Source organism: Lucilia cuprina, chromosome 4, assembly GCF_022045245.1.
Source record: "Lucilia cuprina isolate Lc7/37 chromosome 4, ASM2204524v1, whole genome shotgun sequence".
Taxonomy (NCBI): Eukaryota; Metazoa; Arthropoda; class Insecta; order Diptera; family Calliphoridae; genus Lucilia; species Lucilia cuprina.
The window spans coordinates 48077247-48101459 of record NC_060952.1 but is presented as its reverse complement, the minus strand read 5'-3'; the positions used below and the strand labels follow the sequence as shown (position 1 = coordinate 48101459).

The 24213-nt window shown below is 28.3% G+C and overlaps 1 protein-coding gene and 1 long non-coding RNA gene across 7 annotated transcripts in view; one reads left to right on the top strand and one right to left on the bottom strand.

Moving 5' to 3' along the window:
- LOC111681379 overlaps nucleotides 1–24213 on the top strand; it is a 297068-nt gene that overhangs the window by 37419 nt on the left and 235436 nt on the right. Inside the window, exons 1-3 of one of the 5 annotated variants that reach the window (XM_046950220.1) lie at nucleotides 2373–2428; nucleotides 2489–2577; nucleotides 2651–2791. The exons of the other annotated variants lie outside the window; for them this stretch is intronic. The gene's annotated coding sequence lies outside the window, so the exon portion shown is untranslated. Of the gene's footprint in view, nucleotides 1–2372; nucleotides 2429–2488; nucleotides 2578–2650; nucleotides 2792–24213 lie in introns of those variants that run through there. 5 annotated transcript variants of the gene reach the window in all.
- LOC124419725 lies at nucleotides 10653–11903 on the bottom strand. Of its 2 annotated transcripts, XR_006940783.1 has the most exons (4): nucleotides 11751–11903; nucleotides 11280–11693; nucleotides 11079–11211; nucleotides 10653–11024 (listed from the first exon to the last, which is right to left on the bottom strand). It is a non-coding gene; the product is annotated as an uncharacterized LOC124419725 (long non-coding RNA). The 2 variants fall into 2 exon arrangements; XR_006940782.1 differs by having other exon boundaries at nucleotides 10653–11211.

Genomic DNA, 24213 nt, shown 5'->3' with positions numbered 1-24213 from the left:
GCTACCTGCCGGTCCACACTAGGAAATTTTTTGGGAAACTTTTGATTTTGCGTGAGAGAGAAAGAGAAAGAATCATATCATTCATCTCTCTCGCGTTACGGAGTTTCTTGTACTCGGAAACTTGTTTTGTTATTCTTCTCATTCGTACAACAACAAATCAATGCAATTAATACGAAGTTTCTGAAACAAAAGTTTCTATGTGTGGACCTTAGGGAAACTTCAAAAGAGAATTAAAAAGAAGTTTCTCAACAAAAGTTTCCTAGTGTGGACCAGGTCTACGCAAATTAAAAAATGTTTTACCCAATTGATGCGTTGCCAAAATATGAGAAACATATGACTGTTTTTTGTTTGTTTTATTTTTAATAACTTATTTATTGGAATAGAACCAAAAGATAATATAACTGAATATAAAAATATTTAAGCAACAATGTTAAAATGGTGTTTTTCCCACAAAAAATCACAATTAAACAAAACAAAATAGAAAAACAATTATTTTTATAGCTTGTTTTTGTTATCATTTTCTCTTTTCCTTTTTTTCGTACGCCAAAGTTTCAATTTTCCCAACATTTTCTACTTTGAGCACAAGTTTGGCGTATTGACTGTGACCGCTCTCTTTTAAATACATAAAGTAAACACAAGCTGTCAGTTGCAGTTCGACGCAAACTATCCCTTCAAATATTTCGAAGACAAAACTATTGCGCATCACCCCAGACACCACGTCAGAAACACTTCTGGACGATTGTCAGACGAGAACGCACATTTTACAAAAACAAAATACATTTATTTCGATATATATACTTTTAAGTTACTTCCGGATAATAGTTAGAAGAGTGCATCCATTTTTCTTAAACAAAAAATATGACTATTGCGTTTTTTTTCATCAGAAAGTATACCTTTTAGTGATTTCTGGATGATAGTTAGGAGAGAACACACATATTACGCTAACAAAATACATTGTTTTCTAATTTTTATTTTCTTGATTTGTATGTCTATAACACTTCTTGAAGATAGTTTGAAGAGTGTACACATTACTATTGCATTTTAATCATCTGGAAGTCTAAATTGTAGTCACTTCTGGACGATTGACAGACGAAAGCACACATTTTACAAAAACAAAGTATACTTTTAGGTTACTTCCGGATGATAGTAAGATGAGTACGAAAACAAAAAAATATAAATACTCCATTTTTTAGCGTGAACGTGAAAAAAATAAAAATAAATAATGCAGAAATTTGGCTAAGTTCAGTGATGTTTTGTGTTTTGTCCAGTCATGTTCAATTTTATCATTGTAAAAATTAAATCAGTTATTGAATTTAATATTCATAGAAAAATAGTGTATTTAATATATTGTGAATATTAAGCAATAAGAAACAATATGACAGTGTTGTGTTAAAAGTTAACTGTTAAAAAACATTTAAGAAGGTTTTGTTAATTGGTGAAGTTTATTAAATATATACCAAAAAGTAATTATCTTCAAGTATTATATAAATAGAATTAAAAAGTAAGTTGTCATATTTTACATTAAAATACTATTTTAGGAATAAGTTAACAACTCTAAACGGCTTCCATTTCCATTATTTTTAAACGAAGTCTAGTATGTTTAATTAAAAATATTTTTATATTAAATAAATTTCGTCTCTCTCTTAATTGGTTTAGGAGTTATAAGTATTTTAAGACTTTTTCAGGTTGTACCTTTCGGCTTTCATAATTTTTTGACTTGGGTCAGGTCACTTGACACGAAATTGCCCATATAATATATTTAATATTAAAATCAAATATTTTAAAAACCACCTTTTTGAAATACAATTTTATTAATTTTCATATAGCTTTGGATTTAATTATTCTAATTATAGGTACTTTTTTAGTAATTAATTAGAAGAGAGCAAACAAAAAATAGTATTGCAGTATTAGACCTGGTCCACACAGGGAAACATATGTTGAGAAACTTTTTCTTCATTCTCTTTTGAAGTTTTCTTCATGTCCACACATATAAACTTTTGTTTCAGAAACTACGTATTAATTGCATTGATTTGTTGTTGTACGAAAGAGAAGAATAACAAAACAAAACAAGTTTCCGAGTACGAGAAACTTCGTGCCGCGAGAGAGATGAATGATATTCTTTCTCTCTCACGCAAAATCAAAAGTTTCCCGAAAAAAGTTCCCTAGTGTGGACCGGCAGTTAGTGTAAAAAGCAATATCCCGTTTAGGGTCGTTAATCCATGACTTAGTAATATCAGATCTTTATAGACGGTTTAATTCCAAGTTATTTAAAAAATGTTCATGAAAGGTAACGTTTTATTGATTCAAAACAATAAATAAATAAATAAATAAATAAATAAATAAATTTTTAATTATTTTATATTTTTAGAAAGCAGCAATCCCATATTAAAATACTTCTAACAGAATTAAAATATAAAAAAGGGATCTGGTAAGTTATAAATGTCTTATTTCATCACGCGGTTCCATTTAAAATGTCGATTATTTGCAGAAAATGTAAAAAATAGATCTGACCGTTTGCACTTTGGTGGAAAATGTATTGATCATAAGAGAATTTTTTTGCTTCTTAAAGTATAACAGGTAATTTCAATAAACACAAAAGTATGTATATTCAATATTAATTATAACATTATTTTTGTTTATTTCGTTGAAGGATTAATGCGTTCCAAAATATAACTCCTACAATTTGAACTACAAAAATATTTTAGAGTCCAACATTTTATAATTTTTGGAAGTATTCCAGCCAACAGTTGGAATATCAATACAGACTTCCTGCAAATTATCTTATTATAAGGTAATAATCCTAAATTTTTGATACATATGTATGTACATAAGACATCATATTACATAACAGGGGGTTAAAACTCATTCACAATTTTTTGTGAGTCGGTCTAATGTATGTACATATATTACTTTTTTTAGATTAGTTGTTAAATCAATTATTTTTTCTACTATTTTAATTTCAATTATTTTAATAAAAACTATAAAATTTCATTGTATTTAGATTTATTTTTATAGATTTTATCTTGGTGAGTAAGTTTCACACGGGTAACTTCCGCAATAGAAAATGTTTGTAGGGATTGTATGTGTTTGGACCATATAGTAGTATATAGGCGAAAGTAATTGTCAAAGACCTTAGTCCCCTGTCAAAGACCTAACTAGTGAGAATGTATTAGTAGAAGCACAAAAATAAACACAGTTGGTCAAAAGGTACTAAATAAAAAATGTATTTTTTGGACGTTATTCTTTGTGTGTTATTAATAAAATTATATGGCAGTGAATGAAAATATTAGTTATTTATTTTTTGAAAATATATTTTATCTCAAAACATATTATAAACACGTCTTTTTGTTATTTTTTTGTTGAATTAAAAAAAGTATGTAAAATACTTTTTTAATTTTCAATACTAAAATGTACAGCTTTTCATTTTTCAATTTTAATTAAAATAAAATGTCAAAGAATAAAAAATATTTCTTTTTTGTTTGTAAAATATAACTTATTTTCGGGGTTTTAAATAAATGAAAAGTGTTGAAAAAAATAATAAACATTAAGTTTAAGTGATAAGAAAAACTAATAAGTGGTAATATCCTCGCAATTTTGCGAGGACAATTTGATGTTTAGTGAGTGCGCTTAGTTCTCAGAAGTTTTTTTTTATTTTCTCAGAGCTCGTCTGTGTGAAGAGAATAAAAATTTTTCTTTGAAAACCCCTTCAGTTTCGCCTATATGTACTACTATATGGTTTGGACCAAAGAATAAACAAGAAGTGAAACGCTGTCATTTTTTTACAACAATAATAATCCAACACATACGTAAAAATTGTATTCTCTCTCCCAAAACTTCTAAACTTTTTCGCGAAAATTTGAGGATAATAGCACTTTGAAATATTGTTGATCACTTAACATTATATTTTATATTTTTTTTGCACAATTTAAACACATTTAATAGCCCGAAAATAATATATTTTTTACAAACGAAAAAAAAAAAAATATTTTTTGTTTTTTGACATTGAATTTTTGTTGTTTGAAATTAAAACTAAAAAAAACAATGTTGTAAATTTTCGTATGGTAAACGAAAAAGATATTTCAAATAAATAATTTATTTTTCAATATTATAGATTAAAAAACAAATAGACGTGTTTATAAAATGTTTATAGATAAAATATGTGCAAAATATCTTAAGAAACCTTTCAAAGTATAAATTGAAATGTAATAATTTTTTTTCAATATTTTTCAATACTATTTTTTGCAACTATGCTGACTTGAGAATTCTACTAATACATTCTTAGAGTTAGGTACCGGATGACAGTAGACTTAGGTACTTTTGACAACAGTTTCATTTCTTCAAGGTTTTCAAACATTACTATTTTATTTCCAATAAATGCGCTACATAAACAAGAGAATTAATGTGCATCTTAATACTAGCATTCTTATCATTACTAAAGGTTGTCATAAAAAACTAAGCGATAAATATTTATTTGTAACTCAAGTGAACTAATCGAATAGTTTTTATGACCAAACACATGCACCAAAATAAGATTTTAGACTTTGTTCAAATATGTTTGAACACTTATAGATAAACTTAATAACAAAAAATGGTTATATTGAGACGGCTCCAAAATATCTTTCAACACAAAAACACCGGTGTATAATAAAAATTGTCTATATTCTGTTGCTTTATACCGTTCATTAAATGGGCGAGGCTTCCTTGAAAATTCTTTAGGAATTTGATTTTTTAAGAAAAGAAGTCTTGACTCTAAAGATTTGATTTTGTTGGTATTCATGCAATAATTTGTATTTCTTTTCTTGATCCAATTTAATAACATCATTTTTGTGACACCTAAGCAGACGACGTGCATGTAGTAATTTGGAAAGTTTTTTACCATATCTATGTCCAATTTTTCTATTTCCAAATGTTCCATGCAATTGTGGTGGTTTGGATCCACTCTCAACCTGAAATCCTCATCAGTACGTAGACGGTGATCTTCCAGTTTATAAATCATTTTGTGGTTTACATAGGAACCCTTTTGAGTACATTTTGGACAGCTGTGATCAGGAATGTACGGGCAGGAGCATCACAAATAAAAGCTCTACATTTTACTTGGTATGTAATTCCCTGAAATCTCACCGCATTTAGCTCAATTTCTTTAATTTCTTTAGGAAATTTTTGCATTAACATGTCAGATGTTGGAGGTTTTCGATATCCGCAAAAGGGCTGCTACAGCATATGCTTCTTTATAGCCATGAATATATACCAAAATTGGCCAAATTTGGCTGTTGGAGCTTTTTGAAAGGGGTAATCCGTCAATATTGATCTTTTAGAATATACAAAAGGTTATTTACTGCAATATTCGATATATTAAAGAATATTGCCCATTTAGCTAAATTAATTTTCAATTCATTACTTCGTTGACCAATTTGATTGTTGACGGTGTTGTCTTGAAATATCGTTTTATTTTGAGGTAGATTACTTACATTTTGATTAACTTGCAAATTTTGAGTCGAGTCGTTGCCTTGCGAGCGTTCAGTAAACAATGCAACAATTTTTTCTGCATTTAATTTATTTTTTCTTACCATGACACTTACTATAATTTTTGATTGAAACTTTCAACGGTGTATTTTTTAATTTATATTTTTACTATATTTTATTAACTATTTTTTAATTTCACGGTTTAAATCTTGGAAAATCACAAAATTACTAATTTTTTTTGACAATAAAAATTAAGTTTGAATAAAACTTTAAAATAGTTCAACCAGGATGCACTAAGTAAGATGAAATCGTCAGGGAAGCTGATTTTTATTTGTTTATTGCCGACATCGGCAGAGCGTATTACTTGCCTCACTAACACCACTTCAATTTTTGTTTTTGCATTCTTTGTAATGAAGAAAAAATTTAACTTTTTCTAGTGTTGTATAGTATACTTTATATGAAATGACATAAAAGCGTAACATGGAGCTTTTATAAATATATGTCGGAAAAAACTAAAGCATAAACTATTATTTTTGTTCATTGCCATTGGAAATGCATTTATTTGCAATTTAAAATATAAGGTTAACATATACTCCGTGCATTTAAAACCAAATAAATAATGAAAGATTTTAAGAAATATTAACAAATAATTATGTTTTGCACTCATAAGAAGTTATCTAAATTCAATTAAATGAAAATATTATCAGGACATTGATGGAAATCGGTTTATATGTCAGGAAATAACATAGTAGCGGATACTACATTTGTTTAGGAATTTGTGTCGATGAACTTTTTTAAACTTTTCATTATTTAACTCATTTACTCAGAAAAAATTACATTCGGCAAACAGGAACTTATCTTCATATTTAATTAGAGATTTTTCTGTGAGAATCTCAATCAAAAAACTTTGAAATAATATATTTATTATTATTCTAACATAAAAATTAAATTTGTGTTTTTAAACGAAAAATTTCAAATTAAAAATTATGAATGAAAATGCTGATAAAGGGGTTCAACTAGGGTTGCCAGATTGCGATTCACAAAAAGCTGGACATTGGGTTTTAAAAAGTTTGTCCAGCTTTTTAAAAAAGCTGGACATAAAAAAACTGAGAAAATGTTAATATTGGTTTTGTATAAATAATTTCACAGTGATACACCAAAATATCTCATATCGCTACTCAACACCGCCTATATCTCTGGACTTTTTATGCAAATATACTATTCGACATCCCATAACCAAAAATTCTATAAAATATAATTCGTTAATAATTTTTGTTTTGACCATATATCCGAATTTTTACAAAGTTTTCAGAATAACAAAAAAAAACATTTTAATTTAGCTGCTACTTTGACATATAGTGATACTTTAGAAAAATATGCATCTTTGCGGATTTGTTTACTAATATATTTAATAAATATTTTGAAAAATTACTCAATTGTTTACGCGCTTTAGCGCAATTCAATTATAATAACGTGTAGAGAATGTAAGCATTGCACCCATAACTTCAGGGCTATTCAACTGTGTAAAAGCAATCATTCACATTCGCAGAAGAAGTGGCTAAAATTAAGAACTTAACAAGATAAAATAAAACCTCGTTTTCAGCTTTGTCCATAATATCTAAATAAAGAACTAAAAGTCCCAATGATACAGTTGAAGCCAAAGATATCAAATCTTTGCATGTATCGCGATTATTGATCGTTTATGTTATTACAACTTTTGTATTTTGTTTTCATTTTCCTTAGCTATGTTACTTAAAAATATTAGTTAGATTTATACTAATAAATATATTTTGGTTTATCTCAGAATTTCGACTTATTATCACAGCATATTTTTATACAGAATTTTAAGTAGGTCTAGAAATTGCATTTTTACTTTCAATTTTAAATTTAATTTTGTGGACTTAATTTTTTCCCACCAAATTTCATATAAGTACCATAAGTGCTTTATAAGAAGTTCCTATAAAAATATTAACGGAAGGACGGACAAGATTTGTTCGCCCCATAAAGTGATTTTAAGCTCATCAGTGCACCAAAAGGTAGTAGTAATAATATTTAAAACGGAGACTTTATGTATTATTATTTCAAAATATTACAATTAAATGAATTCACTGCATTCTTTACAATTTAATTATCTAAACTTACATTTTTTCGGTTAAGTCTATCACATACATATTTGCATATACACACATATTTATGTAAGAATTAAAATTAAATACTAAAAACAAAAGTAAGTACAACATAAACATTATTGCCAAGTTATTGTAGTATACTAAAAATTTTATATTTGGCTGGACAAATTAAATTTTAGCTTGAAACTGGACAAGCACCAAAAAAGCAGGACAATCCAGCCAAGTCCAGCCGGGCTGGCAACCCTAAGTACCACTGAAGAAATTCAGATGAAGCACCAATAAGATGTTGTCTTGCTGCGAATACAATTTAAATACAACGTCAGTTTTATATGTAATATTGTTTAAGATTTTTCAATAAATTGTGTTAATTTAAAATTTAATATACATATCTAAAACATAGTTTAATATATAATAAGGATCAGTGAGTGATTAGTAAGTGCAAAACAATATAATAAAGGAGAAATAAAAAAAAATATTATAACATCGCTTTTAGAACATAAAAGAGTATAAGATCATAACACTTTCCAGCTTCTCTATTGTTATGGCAAAACTGGAAATTTACTACTTTTACGCACTTTTATGTTATAAAAAAGTGACTTGAAACTGAAACGAAATGGACACACCAAGTAAGTATTAAACAGGGGGAGCAGTTTTTTCCGAACGGGGTCACTTTTCATTCACTCAGATTATATCAATTTAGATTGTTTTAAACTTTAAGCTGTAACGTTATGGTTACAATTTCGATGGAAATTGTTGGCAGGGATAGCACTTTACAACTACCTTCAACACAAAAAACATATAGTAGTATATAGGCGAAAGTAATTGTCAAGGACCTAAGTCCCCTGTCAAAGACCTAACTGGTGAGAATGTATTAGTAGAAGTACAAAAATTAACACAGTTGGTCAAAAGGTACTAAATAAAAAATGTATTTTTTGGACGTTATTCTTTATGTGTTATTAATGAAATTTTATATGGCACTGAATGAAAATATTAGTCATTTATTTTTTTGAAAAGATATTTTATCTTAAAACATATTATAAACACGTCTTTTGTATGTAAAATACTTTTTTAATTTTCAATACGAAAATGTACAACTTTTCTTTTTTCAGTTTTAATCACAATGAAGTGTCAAAGAATTAAATATATTTTTATACCCTACACCACTTTAGTGGGGAGGGTATATTGGGTTTGTGCTGATGTTTGTAACATACAAAAATATTCGTCCTATACCCACCTTAAAGTATACCAATCGGCTTAGAATCATTTTCTGAGTCGATTAAGCTATGTCCGTCCGTCTGGCTGGCTGTCCATGTAAACCTTGTGCGCAAAGGCCAAATAGGGCCTTTTGGCTTATAATTAATTTAAATGATCAATTATGTTAACAAAAGTCGACAAAACTTAGATTAATAGAACTTTAAATGACATTACCGATTTTTGTAATGATCGGGCTTCATTTGACCCTATCCCCCATACAAACTCCCGTTCAGAAAATGACTTAAAGGTTAAAATTTACTTACAAACACTAATAACACTTTTAAATTCTACATAAATAATATTGAAGAACACTTAACTCCCCCCAACAACATTTTTAAGGATAGGGCCATATTTTGCCCTACTCCCCTTTGAGCCCTCTTTTTTTTGCCAAAAAAAAGTAAAAATGTTCCGAAATATAGTTAAAAAAACAAACCTAATGCTTTATTTTTTTTAAATGATCCCCATTTTTAACATACATACTGACTGGTGTAGGGTATCATATGATCGGCTACGCCCGACTATACATTCATACTTGTTTTTTCGTTTGTAAAATACAAATTATATTCGGGGTTTTAAATTGTTTAAAAGTGTCGCAAAAAATAATAAACATTAAGTTTAAGTGATAAGAAAAACTAATAAGTGCTAATATCCTCGCAATTTTGCGAAGAAAATTTGAAGTTTTGTGAGTGCGTTAAGTTCTCAGAAGTTTGTTTTATTCTCACACTCTTCGTCTGTGTGAAGAGAATAAAAATTTTTGTTTGAAAACGGCTTCAGTTTCGCCTATATGTACTACTATATGACAAAAAATATCACAACATTCAACTACGTCACAAACTCAATTTACATCACAACATTAATATACATCTGAACATCCATCTACATCTCATCAACATACAACAAGAGAAAGAAAACAAGTATGAATGTATAGTCGGGCGTAGCCGACAATATGATATATGTACGTTAAAAATGGGGATTATTTAAAAATTTGATTTGCTTTTTACAGGGACCGTAACCGTTATGATTTTTATAAAATTCAAAAAATAATAATTATTTTGGATTTTTATTTTTTTGGTGGAAATAATAATTATTTTCTGATTTTTGTGCCCAAATAAAAATCAAAAAATGATTTTTTTTTTTTGCATAAATAATAATTATTTTTTGATTTTTACATTTTTGGCAGAAATAAAAAACATTAAGGCAATATCATTTTTGTTTATTCATAGCGTTTTATAAAAATATAGCTTAAAACAATAAAAATGATATCTTTAAATTTGTTTTCCTATATTTTCTTATATTTTACTTTTTTCGTTAAAAATTCAAAAAAAATAATAATTATTTTCGATTCCTGGTTTTTTAACTTTATTTCGGAATATTTTTACTTTTTGTTTGGCAAAAAAGAGTATTTTTACAAGAGGTCTCAAATGGGAATAGGGCAAAATATGGCCCAATCCTTAGTGTTTGTAATTGAATTTTGACCTTTAAGTCATTTTTTGAAGGGAAGTTTGTATGGGGGGTAGGGTCAAATAAAGCCCGATCAATACAAAAATCGGTAGTGTCATTTCAAGTTCTATAAAACTAAGTTTTGCCGATTTTTGCAGCACAAACCCAATATACCCACCCCACTAAAGTGGTGTAGGGTATAACCAACGACAATAGACCTTCTTGAGCAGCAGGTTGAAAATCAACATACACTTGAACAAAACGACATTCTTAGTAATCAAAATTCTATTCTTGTGGATTTAGTTAACGTATTAAAAGAAACATTATAAATAAATGATAAAATAGAAACATATCAAATTATTTATTAATTATTCATAATAGAATGAGCTAATGTATTTCTACAGTTAATTGCAATTGTTCTTGTATTTAAATTAATTGAATCGGATCATTGCATCATTTTCTTGGTTTGTCAATTCTATATTATCCATTATGTGTCCAAAACGTATGCAAATGTTGTGTAAGGCACAGCATACATTAACAATTTGTATTGCTTTCTATGGACTATAGTGCAAACCTCTCTCTGACAGAATTGATCGAAATCTGTTTTTCAAACCCAATTACATCTTTCTATACAATTCCGAACTTTAGCATGAGTTTGGTTAAAGACAACATCATGTTGGTGAGATTGAGTTCGGAATGGAGTCATAAGATATGATTCAAGTGGATATCCCGAATCACCTGAAAAATCACAAACATTAGTTGTGAAAAATTAAAATAGACAAGACTAGCCACATGTTTGTCTTTCCTAATTGAAATTTCGTTTCAAAAAAGTACGTGCATCGCTGTTTTTCCAGATAAAGGAATCATGGTTCGCATCAGGGTATCGGGCATCAACAAATTTTATTTTCAATGTATGATTGCAGATCTGTATAATATGCATAAACGTTAAAAATCGATACGTACATATTTATACATATATGTATATTTACGAACATTACGTTAAGGCTGTAGTAACCCTTTCTGTGGTGCTTTTGATCAGGTGATGGTGACTTGAGTGTCATCTATACATCCTACGACTCCCGGCAAATTATACTTTTATTAAAAAAGTTATTTTGTAGATCTTTCATTTTTCATACGTTCAAGAATAATATATTTCTCACACACTTTATTTTCAAAAACCGTTAATAATTCGCATATAATCCTTAAAATAACAAGCTGGGACAGTGCATTCAACCAGCTACTTCCGACCCCTTTTTGATAGCTTCCTGTTCCGAAACAGTTTAAAAAACACTTAATTTAAATATTGGTGGTATAAACGTTGATCTTTGTCTTTTTCGCAAATGCCGAGAAATAATATCTAAGAAATTTGTAAATGTTTCTTTATTTAATCGAAAGGGTTTTACAAATCTGCAAATAATATATGATTTAAATGTTCAAAAATATCTGTTTTGCAATAATCCTTACTCGCTGTTTGGGATATCTAAAGGATTGTAACTTTTCCTTAATACCCTTCTTTCAATATCTATTGTTTCATCCTCGATAAAGCCCACAGAAGAGAACATTTGAAAATTTATAATTTTTGCTATTGTATTCAAAAAAATTTATTTATTTTCAAATTATAATAATTGTCACTCATTCCAAAATACCAGATTTCCAAACTAACTTTTTGTTAAACAAATTTGATCATAAAACATCTGAGAAAACTACAAAATTTTAAACTGGCAATAATATAAAATTTACAATAATGACAAAACGTAATATTAACATAATATACAAATGTTAAACGTAACTTATGATATAGAATATGAAAATTTTCTGTTAACGCTTCTGTTTCTGTACATTTACAGAACGAAAGGAAAATTATAGAATAAGGGTATTAATTATTTTATGGCATTATATTTAACCAACAAACTATGAAAAATGAAAATCGAATCATTTTGGGCATTTCCAAATTGTCTTAAAAAGTTTCTGGCCAATATTGTCAAACAGGGTTGGCAAAATTGGTACAATGTACTTCATAAGTACAATGGTACACCAATGACCCATTTTGTACAATTTTAAAATATGAAATTATTAAATAATTATATTTGTAACACGAAGTTTAAAGAACTATGGACTTCGATCTAATTTTTAATACACTTCGAAAGAGAATATTGTAATGAATCCTGGAATAGATTATAACCAGACAACCAATACTGCCAGATGAATTTTGGGAAAAAAACGTCAAAATCTCGATAAAAAAAATCAAAAAATAACAAATTTAATTACATAACAATTCAATTTTATATAGTATTTTGTATTAAATTCACTTGGCTAGAAATTCTTTCTACGTTTGCAGATGAATAATGCAAAGTCATTATACTTTGAATTAATTTTGTCTCAATAGGAAAATCCGTTAAAGATTTCCCCTTTTTATTTCAGAATTTTATCCCCTTTTTATTTCAGAATTTCTTTCCAAAAACTTCATAAATTAATTTCAGTATGATCAAACAACGTTTCGAAATCTAAAAATTTTAATTCTCGGAATTCAGAATCTAATGTTAAATGAGGATATTCTTTAAGTATTACATAATATGAATCACTAATCTTTTCATTCATAATATTATTGGGATTGATAATATTTAAACTCTTCAAATTATTTTCAATATAAAAATTAATACAATTCTCAACAATAACTAAAACGTCACTATCACTTAGTTTTGATTTTGATAAAATATCTTTTGGTGTATAAATAAACTTGATTATGTTTAAAAAAAATTTTTGGGTCTTTATAATTAATTAAATGTATTTGATAACTTTTTAACAGATCATATTTTATAAAATTATTAATGATAATTTTAAAGAGCCTTTCTATTTGTATGTGCATGTTGTGGATTTCTGTTTTCACTTGAAATAAACGATTAATGTTATTAATAACACGAAGTTATATAAAAATAGTGACAACATATTAAAAAGGGGAATTTTTAAAAGCAAGGTTTTGTAATACATAAAATCGTCAATTTTAAGGTAAAAATTATATCGTAAAATTTGCTATTTTTGAAACCAAAAATCGTCAAAATGACGATAAATCGTCGTTTTCTATCGGTTGTCTATTCTTTGTAGTATATGGGCTATTCTTTAGGCTGGACTAGTATTCTGTTTATTTTATAGATTAATTAAATCTCAAGTCCATAGCAAGACAATAGACTGTCTTTTGACCAGTCTGAGAACTACACGCAGAGAAAAAACATGTTCTAAGAGCAACATATTTTGGTTAAAATTATGATTGAAGTCTAAATATATTGTGGTTATTTTAACAATAAAATAACATATTATGATGAAAATGAGCTAAAATCTTTTATCATAATATTTTTATCATAATATATTTACCACAATATTGTTTGTTATACATGATTGCATTATTGTCCAATGTTATCAAATGTCGTTAAAAATACTTATCGAAATCAAAGTTATTTTGATTACTGAATCAGTAAAATTACCGTTTCTAAAAAGGAAAAAAACTACACTACTCGATTTCCAATTTGATTCACATAAACATTATTCTATACAAAATGAAATACTTATACATATAACCCCAGCAAAAAAAGACGTGTAAAAAAGTAGTATATACATGGGTTCAACTAATAATGAACTGGTTCATATTTAGGATAAACATGCATGATTTTAACATTAGCGTGTCATTGGCGAGCATGTGTTCGTATTTGGAACAATTCGATGATTCTCATGCAAATTTTCATTGGTGCACTATATTTATTTTAAAATGCATTAAAATCCGTTAAGCATTCACCCAAATTGGTATTTTCTTCTCTTATTAATCAAGATGTTAAAATGGTCTTAATATTACTAATTTTAACAAATATTAAATACAAAAATCTAATAAAATTATTAATATTTATTTACTTTGATTCCTAAGAGAACACCAAATTTTAGTGAATTTTACAATTTTTATAACAGAATTTTACATAAGTGAATTGTGTGCAATTTTTCATGACTTTACTTATGACAAATTGATAAGAATTTTGACATGTATTTAAAATTCATTAACAAGAATGCGTACTAAAGAAATCATGAACATATCCCTTCTTCTTGAACAATTTCAAAATTTTTTTCTGGGACGTTATAAACCCAGCAGTTCGACGGGACAGTCCCGAACTGACCACTTAACCTACCACTTGTGGTGGCCCTTAGCCACCTGACTACCCAGGTGACTGACCATTTTAACATGGGCTTAACTTATAATGGTTATTTGTAAGTTAAAATATTTGTTAGTAACATAATATGTTTTCATCGTTACCATTAGTTAGTTATTGAAAAGATAATTATTTTTCAGTGAATCATACTCAAATTTATAATTGCCATGATTACAGTAACAACAATATTGTTTAAATAGAATTAATATATATGTATAGAATTTATATAGATTTGGTACAATCTTACACAAAAAAGTACACTTTTAAATTCGATTTTGTACAACTTGAAAATTCCAAATGCCATCCCTCTTAATCCAATAATGCCTAGATTTCTATTTTTTTCCAACTTATCGTTTAAAAATTTTCAGGGATTTTATTTACAAATCTGTAAACGTTAAAATTATTCTTTCTGGATTTTATTTTAAACGAAAACATAACTAGTTTTCGTTATCAACCAAAAATTAACTAAAAAATCATCCAAAAGTATATTATTCTAAAGGTATTTCTTCGAAGATGTGCACAATTTATATATTAATGAGATCGGTTCAGATTTTTGGGAGCTATAAGCATTTAAAGTTGTTACTAACACAGAGAAACAAAAGTCACACGTACGTATGCTTGAACTAAAAAACAAACAAAGAAAGAAACAAAACATAAAAAGTAAACAACATCCAGTGATGCCACATATAATCTTAAAAATGTTAAAATTTTTATCTGTACTCATTATACCCTACACCACTTTAGTGGGGAGGGTATATTGGGTTTGAGAAACAAAGAGAAACAAAAGTCACACGTACGTATGCTTGAACTAAAAAACAAACAAAGCAAGAAACAAAACATAAAAAGTAAACAACATCCAGTGATGCCACATATAATCTTAAAAATGTTAAAATTTTTATCTGTACTCATTATACCCTACACCACTTTAGTGGGGAGGGTATATTGGGTTTGAGAAACAAAGAGAAACAAAAGTCACACGTAGGTATGCTTGAACTAAAAAACAAACAAAGCAAGAAACAAAACATAAAAAGTAAACAATATCCAGTGATGCCACATATAATCTTAAAAATGTTAAAATTTTTATCTGTACTCATTATACCCTACACCACTTTAGTGGGGAGGGTATATTGGGTTTGTGTTGATGTTTGTAACGCACAATAATATTGGTACTAAGGAGTGAGATCGAAAAATTCTTAACATACATATATGTTTATAAAAAAGAAACCACTAAACTTACAGCTTTATTTTTTTTTTATTTGATACAGCAAGAATATTTTTTTATAAAACTTGACTTCAATTTCCGTGCTCTGTTTTTGGCCTATAAATTTTTAGCAGCGTTCCTTTCAGGATCTTTTTGAGCCTTGTATGTTTTTAAACCTGCATTAGCTTTAACTTTTCGTACCAAATAGTCCGAGCACTGAGCTAACCGAGCTGCTTTCCTACCGGATGTGTTGGGAGCTCTTTTGAAAATGCGTTCTATTTTTTTGGCTTTAGAAACATCATGTGGACCATTCCTTCTACCTGAACCAGGATTTCTATCAACTGACAAGTTCTCCCGGTACTGTTTAATAACATTGGAAACAGTTTGACGGCAGACCTTTGTATGCTTGGCCAACTTTTTGTAAGACCAAGTTGGGTTTAGTTGAAAATATTTAATAATTTCAGTACGCACTTTTTTCTGGTCACTCATTTTAATCAGATTAACAAAAAAATTAATATAATTGACATTACACATAATAACTGACATGTTTTTCAAAGGTAACTTGATCAAAAAAAAAAAAAATCAAATAATACTTTGGTTGAAAAATGTAATGAAAAACATGTGTTAAGAATTTTTCGATCTCACTCCTTATACCCACATTAAAGTATACCAATCGGCTTAGAATCATTTTCTGAGTCGATTTAGCGATTTCCGTCCGTCTGTCCGTCCGTCCATGTAAACCTTGTAATCAAACTACAGGTCGCAATTTTTAAGATAATTCAATGAAATTTGATACATAATCTTATATTGTCCCGGGGACGAAGCCTATTAAAAGCCCTAATAGGGCTTGTAAACCTAGTAATCAAACTACAGATCGCAATTTTGGAGATAATTCAATGAAATTTGGCACATGATATTTTATGGTATCGTGGTATCTCCCGCCTGCGGGAGGGCTTAAGTACTTCTTAGCTTTTAAAATATTTAATTAAAAACTTAGAAGGAAACTAATTATTCCGCGAAATACACTGTGGTGTAGTGTATTATATGGTCGGGCTTGACCGACTATAACATTCTTACTTGTTTTACATATGCATACAAATTTTTTTAATCTGTATTTTTAATTTAATTTCGATTAGGGAGGCGGGCTCCCATTATGCACTCTACTTATGATAAATACCCATTATAAATTGGAGATTATGCTTATTTGAATAAATACATAGGGTATGAACAATTTTTGAGTTTGTCTAAAAAAAGGTTTAAGTAAACGGTACTATTTTAAGTTATTTGTCGTAGTGTCAGAAATTAAACAAAAGAGAGACAGAGAAAAAACAAATAAAAAGGAATATACTTATATTCGTCCTTTTTGGTAAGTAAATATGTTGGTTTAATGTACATATAATTTTGTTTTGTCACAATTGTACCAAACGATAAATCTAATAAATAGTTCCCTTAAAGACTATTCGTAGCTTTTTGTGTATTCTGAACCCATAAAACCATTTGGACGGTATAAAAGAGTGATGTAGGTATCTGTAAGTTCTGGGTTCTTCATCCACTTGAAAAATATTGCTTTTGGTGTTCTAGATGACTTTCTTACAGTTTCAGGTGATGTGATTTCTCTCGTAGATGGTCCGTGTACCCAGTCGTTACTTTGGTCATCATAGTTTCTAGGCGATGTCTCATCAGTTTCTGAAAATATTGATCTTCATCAGAATTGCTATCTTCTCTAATACTTGGCATTTCTGAATATGCTACTGTCGCATCTGAACGCATATCAATAGTATCTATAGAATTTATATCATCATTATATATTCTTCTCTTTTCTTATGCTATATGTATCAAAGCTTTGCATCCAAACACTTGACCACCTGACCATACTTATTCAGGAGAAAAATTACTTAAAGTTTTACATGGAGTGCGGTTTATTAAATATACAGCCGTATTTGCAGCTTCAGCCCAGAACTTCTTCGGTAGACGGGATTCAATAAAATGCGTCTTGTTTTTCAATAATAGTACGGTTCATTCTCTCTGACATGCCGTTATGTTGTGGCGTATAATGCGCTGTCTTTTGATGCTCAATACCGTATTGAATATAAATTTTCTTCATTCTCCCATTGCAGTAAGCGGTTCCATTATCAGTTCTTAACGCATTTATTCTTTTTCAGTTTGATTTTCAACCAAGTTTTTAAACTCCACAAATTTATTTGTTACTTCATCTTTAGTTTTTATAAAATAGGCCGTTACTTTTCTACAAGTAATGCAGTTTAGCTTCTTTATTTCACAATTAATACCATTTCACCAGACTTCATACTTTTTAAGATTTAATCATTTGCATGGACAAAACACGTTTATGCCACAAGTTGTATTCTTCATTTTTCACTTCAGAAATAAGCACACCGTTACTAGCAATGTTCAATTTAAACATACCATTCACCAGATCACCTGTTGCGAAAATCTTACCGAAGTTGTTCAATATCTTGCACCCTTTTTTATTAAAAGCGAATTTATAACCAGATTCTACAATTTTTGAAACTGATAGCAAATGACATATATGTTGGGAAACATCACATTTTGTTATTTAAATTTTTTAATCTTAGCAACCATATCAACTTGACCACAACTCTTTACTTGCATCGATTCTTTATTAGCAATTATTTGTTAAAGAATTGTTATTAGCAATTGTTCGTTAAAGAATTTCAAATTAGAACCCATATGTGCAGACGCACCAGAATAAAAAAAACATTCATTATTGTTGAATTCTTGTACAGAAAAGCACCCAATCATGGCATTTGATTGTTTTTTGGCTTCGACTTCTTAGGAAAATTTGTAGCAATGTGTACATTCTGGTTGCAATTGTAAAATTTTGTTTTTTTATTTTTAACGAATTTCTTCTGACCAGCATTTTGCAATAGTTTTAATTTGATGGCATCTCCCGTTATTTATTCCGGAACTTTGAATACCCATTATCATTGGATTGTATTCTTCTGGTAACCTCGATAGTAGCATGGAACCTACCCATTCTTCATCGACAATGAGACCAGCTCCCCTTAGTTTTTATGCTGTCCAACTCTTCTTACTAGTCCCTGTCTTCAAAAATTGTTGAGAGTATACACCATATTTAATTTTACGAATATGTGGATAAGTATCTAATTTTATCTACCAATAGAATTAATTGCGCCTTTGTTTGTGTTCGTTGAGACCTTTCATTTGCTGATAGGCCTCAACCGTAAATTTCCAATCTTCATAGTTTTTACTTCCCCGAAGCTCTTTAATTTGATTGTTATTGGACATCTTCAATAACGTTTATTAATTTTTACACACGCGAAAAAATACCCTTATATAGCGGAAGGTCCCATAACCTGTAATAAGTGATATTTGATTTACGGAAAAACATGGAATGAAAAAAATTATTTTTCTATCAATAAATTTTCTAATTAAAATTTACAAACTAAATTGATTAAATTCAAAGTAAACAAAACAAGTATATTATAAAGGAAGTTCATTCTCCAACAATTATTGCACCATTTTATAGCAAAATCTGTCTTTCCAAAAAGATAGACAATTTGTCTTTTCAAAAAAGATAGACAAACTCAAAATTGGCTAAGACTCAAAAGTTGAGTTATTAAAATTTCCCCCTATAATTTTGTGATTCTGAAGACACATAAAAATATAAGAAATTTTTATAAGAATTTGAAAAATTGACTTTTTCCTTCAACTTCACATCGCAGGTATAATAAAACTATGAGAGGTATTGAACTCATCCTTTTTGTGTTTAACACTTATATACATATATCCATTAAAAAACTTTCATTTTTAAAGTTTTAATCAAATTTTTTAAAGTTTGAATATGGAGTTTGGAGTGCTGTTAAAATAATGGCCCTTTTTTCATCCCTTTCGATTTAGTTATAACTCGAAACGTACATTGACTACGTACTCTTAACTGCGGATTCTATGGCGTATAAATTCTTAACTCATTCGGTTCATATATTATGGGTATCTAAAGTAGGGCATCTTGGGTATTTTTGTTCAAAATTAGAATTGTCGATGACTGAATAACTTTAGAACCAGTTATCCGATTTTAACAAATGATATTTTGTTCGACAGGTCTACGATTACTCGTTTTTTGCATTTCATTAAAATTGCATGAAGTCCTGGCGCAAGAACCATATAGTAGAAAATATCCTTTATCCTTGAATATCCTAAAAAATGATATTTTATTTTTCTTCATTGTTCATGACAATTATTGTTATTGCTATGTAAAAAATTAGAATGGGATCTCAATGGATTTGAAAGTTATAGGAGTTTGTATTTATCTCGAGAGACAAAAATTAAAAAAAAGCGTTTCATGGTCGATTAATTTTAGAATTACCCTATTAGAAGTTGATCCGAGAGAAAAGCCTACTTTACGTCGATAACAATCATGTCAATTCAAAAATAATAACTAAGAAATTATAGTCTGGCATGAACGACCACATAATACCTTACACCTGTTACAAAAAGTAAAATGTGATTTTGTTTTCAAAATAAAAAACTAAGGTAGAATTAAAACCTGCCTCGGATATACATATGTACATAGGCCATTTATTGTTGAATAAAATTGTGGACATTTTAGAAAAATTTTGAGGGGGATAGGGTCAAATGAAACCCTATAATTATAAAATTCATGGGGGTCATCAAGGCTAGAATGGAACTTAGTTTTGCAGCTTTTTGTCGAAATACAAGTATATTAAACAAATTATGAACTTACAAGGTTTACAAGCCCTATTCGGGGGTTCAGTTGTATGGGGGCTAGGTGAAATTATGGACTGATCTTAACCAATAGGCTTCGTCTACGGTACCATAGAAGATCATGTCTCAAATTCATTCAATTCAATTATCTTTAAAATTGCTATCCACAACGGAAGTATAAAGTTCATCATTACATGTTATTATGATGAATCTTTCCGTCCCTCAATATTAATCTTTTACATATAATTTGATGAAATTTGCTGCATAATTTTTTGACGACAAATTGGCAAGAAATATTTCCTGATATGGGACCTTAACAGCATTTTTACTCGTACAGTTCATCCGATTCTGAATACGACATAAAACAATAATTTGCTTTAAAACCAAAAACATCTTATATCTTTAGTTGAATGGTTAATTACAAAATATTTCGTTATATATTAGATAGAGTTGAATCATTTATTTCAAATTCAAATATTTTTTAAAATTTAATTTTCCGATAATTTTCTCATAAAACATTAACAACTGAATTTTAATTGGATTCCTAGCATTTCATTACAACTAGTTACCCAAATTCAGGTGAAAATGGTATAAAATTAACATTAGCGTGTCATTGTAATTTGTAGTAATTTTTCTACATCTATTTCCAATTGCTTTTTTACTGGGCAACAATTCAAAATAAAAATAAGTACAATTTTCGTTTTCATCCCGAAATGAGTTGCATTGGAAATTTGCAAAATATACAAAACATATTGTGCAATTTTTTATTTAAGGTTTATTACGCACAAATTTAGGCTTAAAATTACGTTAAATGTTTTATAAACTAACATTTAACGTAATTTGTTGTATAGGGGCTAGGAGAAATAACGGACCGATTTCAACCATTTTCAATAACGTTCGTCCTTGAACCAAAAAAAGAGCATGTGTCAAATTTCATAAAATTATCTTCAAAATTGAGACCTGTAGCGTGCGCACTAGTTTACATGGATACACAGGCGGACGGGCGGACGGACGAACATAGCTAAATCGATTCAGAAGTGATTTTTGGGAGTTACAAACATGAGCACAAACGCATAATACCCTCCCCACTATAGTGGTGTAGGGCATAATGAAACCATCATACAATTAGAGAAAATGCGGATGGAAAATTTGACAGTCTTCATTATTTGAAATGATTTAAAAAAACAAGCACGTCGCATTAGATCAGGGATATATCGTTCGATCCTCATAATTTTTTTACAAAAACAGTTTGGTTCCTTAAAAGTTTCTGCATTTCGAATTTCATTGCCATCCTCGCTTTTAAAAACCAATTATATGCGTTAAAGTAATTTTCCGAAAGGAACCTTATATAGGGAATATGTTAAGTCGTAGAAAATTTCAATACCAAATAAAATATTTGTTCAAAATTTCTGCTCTTTGTATATTTTTATTCGAATAATTTCAAACACAAATAATTGGCAACCCTAGCAAATAGTATATTATTTTAATAAGAAAAATATTAAAATGTTTTTAATAAAGAAGTTAATAATACATAAAAATTTGTTTCTAAATGGTATGAATTTTTTCAAACAAAATCTAGAAGACTTGACTTTAAATATTTCAAATTTAATTTATATTCTTCTTTTTGTTACAAATGATTGAAATTTTCTCTCACTGAACACTAAGAAGTGAAACACTGACAAAAAGTACCTAAGTTTACTGTCAGTCGGTACCTACTCTCAAGCCAACATAGTTGCAAAAAAATTGAATTTAAATGATGTTTTCGTGTTTTTGAACATTTAAATTTTTGTTTTTAAATTATACAAAATTCGCTAATAAAAGATTACTGAATATGAAAATAGTTTAGCAGATAATTGAATTTTTTGCAATTTTTCATAAATATCGTAGAAAAAAAAGTAAAAATTCAAAAAATTTCAATCGTTACCAAATTCATTAATTTTATGAACTTTAAATATTATAAATAAAAATATTTTGGGAAAAAAGTCATATTTTATGCAAGTTCTGAAGGTTTAGTAATTAGTGAAGCGGACCTTACATCACTGGCTGGATATAATATGTACTGATTCTTATAAATTTTGGACACATTACCGGTTAATTACAGTACTGCTTTAGTATAAGCTAAATATCTATAGAAGTTTTTGAACAATTAAAAGAGAAGTATAAAACGTCACAGTAGATCAGAAAGAATTTAACCTCTTACTATTTTCCAATCGTCATGTTGTTGCTTAAAAATAATGACTGATGACGAAAAACAAGAAATGCTTGAAACTAGGTAAAGTGAAATAACTCTCAAAAGGTAAAATGAAATAACTCCCAACAAGTTAAATGAAATTACTCGCAATTTATTCACAGAAAAACTGAAAATAAGTTTCATTTATCAAAATAATTGTATTAAGCAAGTTATGCACCTATAACAAAAATGATAAAAAATATATATTTTTTCATTTGACACTTACTGATTTCCAACACTGTGATGAAATCAAAATAAAAAATTCCCATTTTGAAAAATTTACTAAAGTCATTTAAACAATGTTTGCTAGGACGAAAGTTACACTCGTATGACAAAAAAATTTTTAGACTAAAACGCGAATATACATAAATTAAATAAAATTGGGCTAATATATCAAAATAATCTGTAAACTGTTAAAAAAATTAAAACTTTTGTTAATTTTTTAAAATTTTACGGAAGCTTACAACCCAGCTTGGAGATTATTACATTTTTTAATGCGATTTTTAAATAAAATCACTGTTGCTCTACTCCAATTAACTTTTATCTTTGCAGTAAAAGTATGTACAAAGTAGGCACAAATGACCCTTTAATATTCAATTGTTTTGCAGATAACTATACAAAAGATATAAATGTTTAAAGTTTATTCTAATAGTATTTGTAAACTTTTAATAAACTTAGTATTAAAAAGCGCAACTTTCAATGACCGATAACTTAAAAGTTTCGCCTACCAACGTTAAACGGTTTGGTGGTTTTAATACTCTAACCTTGTATTTTAAGTTATCATAAGAATTGTTCGGCCCCAGATGTCAACCGATTTCGAAGAGTACAATTAATGTTCATGTTTACAGTTATTAAAAATGAAAAACTTGTTAACCTTAAGTAATGTACAAATATATTTATTTATTTATTGAATTTCTAGTAATGCTATAATAATATACTATGTATGTATATAAATTATTAATAAAACTATGTACAAAGATTTTTAAACAACAATTTATTTTAAAATGAAAATAATGTAAAGAAAAATGCATCTCGCTCATTTACCTCAGTAGTCTAATAATCTCGAAAACACAGCCTGCTTAAGATTTATATTATTACAGCATAAATCATCATCACGTCGGATATTTTAAACAACCTGTCCTATTGATTTGTGCCTTCGTAGTATCATTGGACAATAAATTTTTGTTATAAGTTTTTCGAAAACTTCAATAAATAGAGTTTAAGAAAACAATTAAGAAAGTGTAGTCTGGCATTCCAAATCATGGTATAAACTACACCATTTATGAGATTATTTAACATGTTTTTTTGAACAATATTAAACTTTAGTTGTTTACATACATACTTCAATAAATTATATATATTTTTTGAAGACAAACTGACATTCTAAATGGGTTGTGTATGCGGATTACAATATGGATCGATGCACATAAAATTTAATGAATTAATTTTTGCTTAGCTGTGCCAAATTTTGTAAAGATACATAAATATTTATAAAAAATAATTTTACTTTGATTTGATACGATATTTGACACCCTATAATTGCAAATGAGCGATATATACATAATTATGACTGTTTTAAAG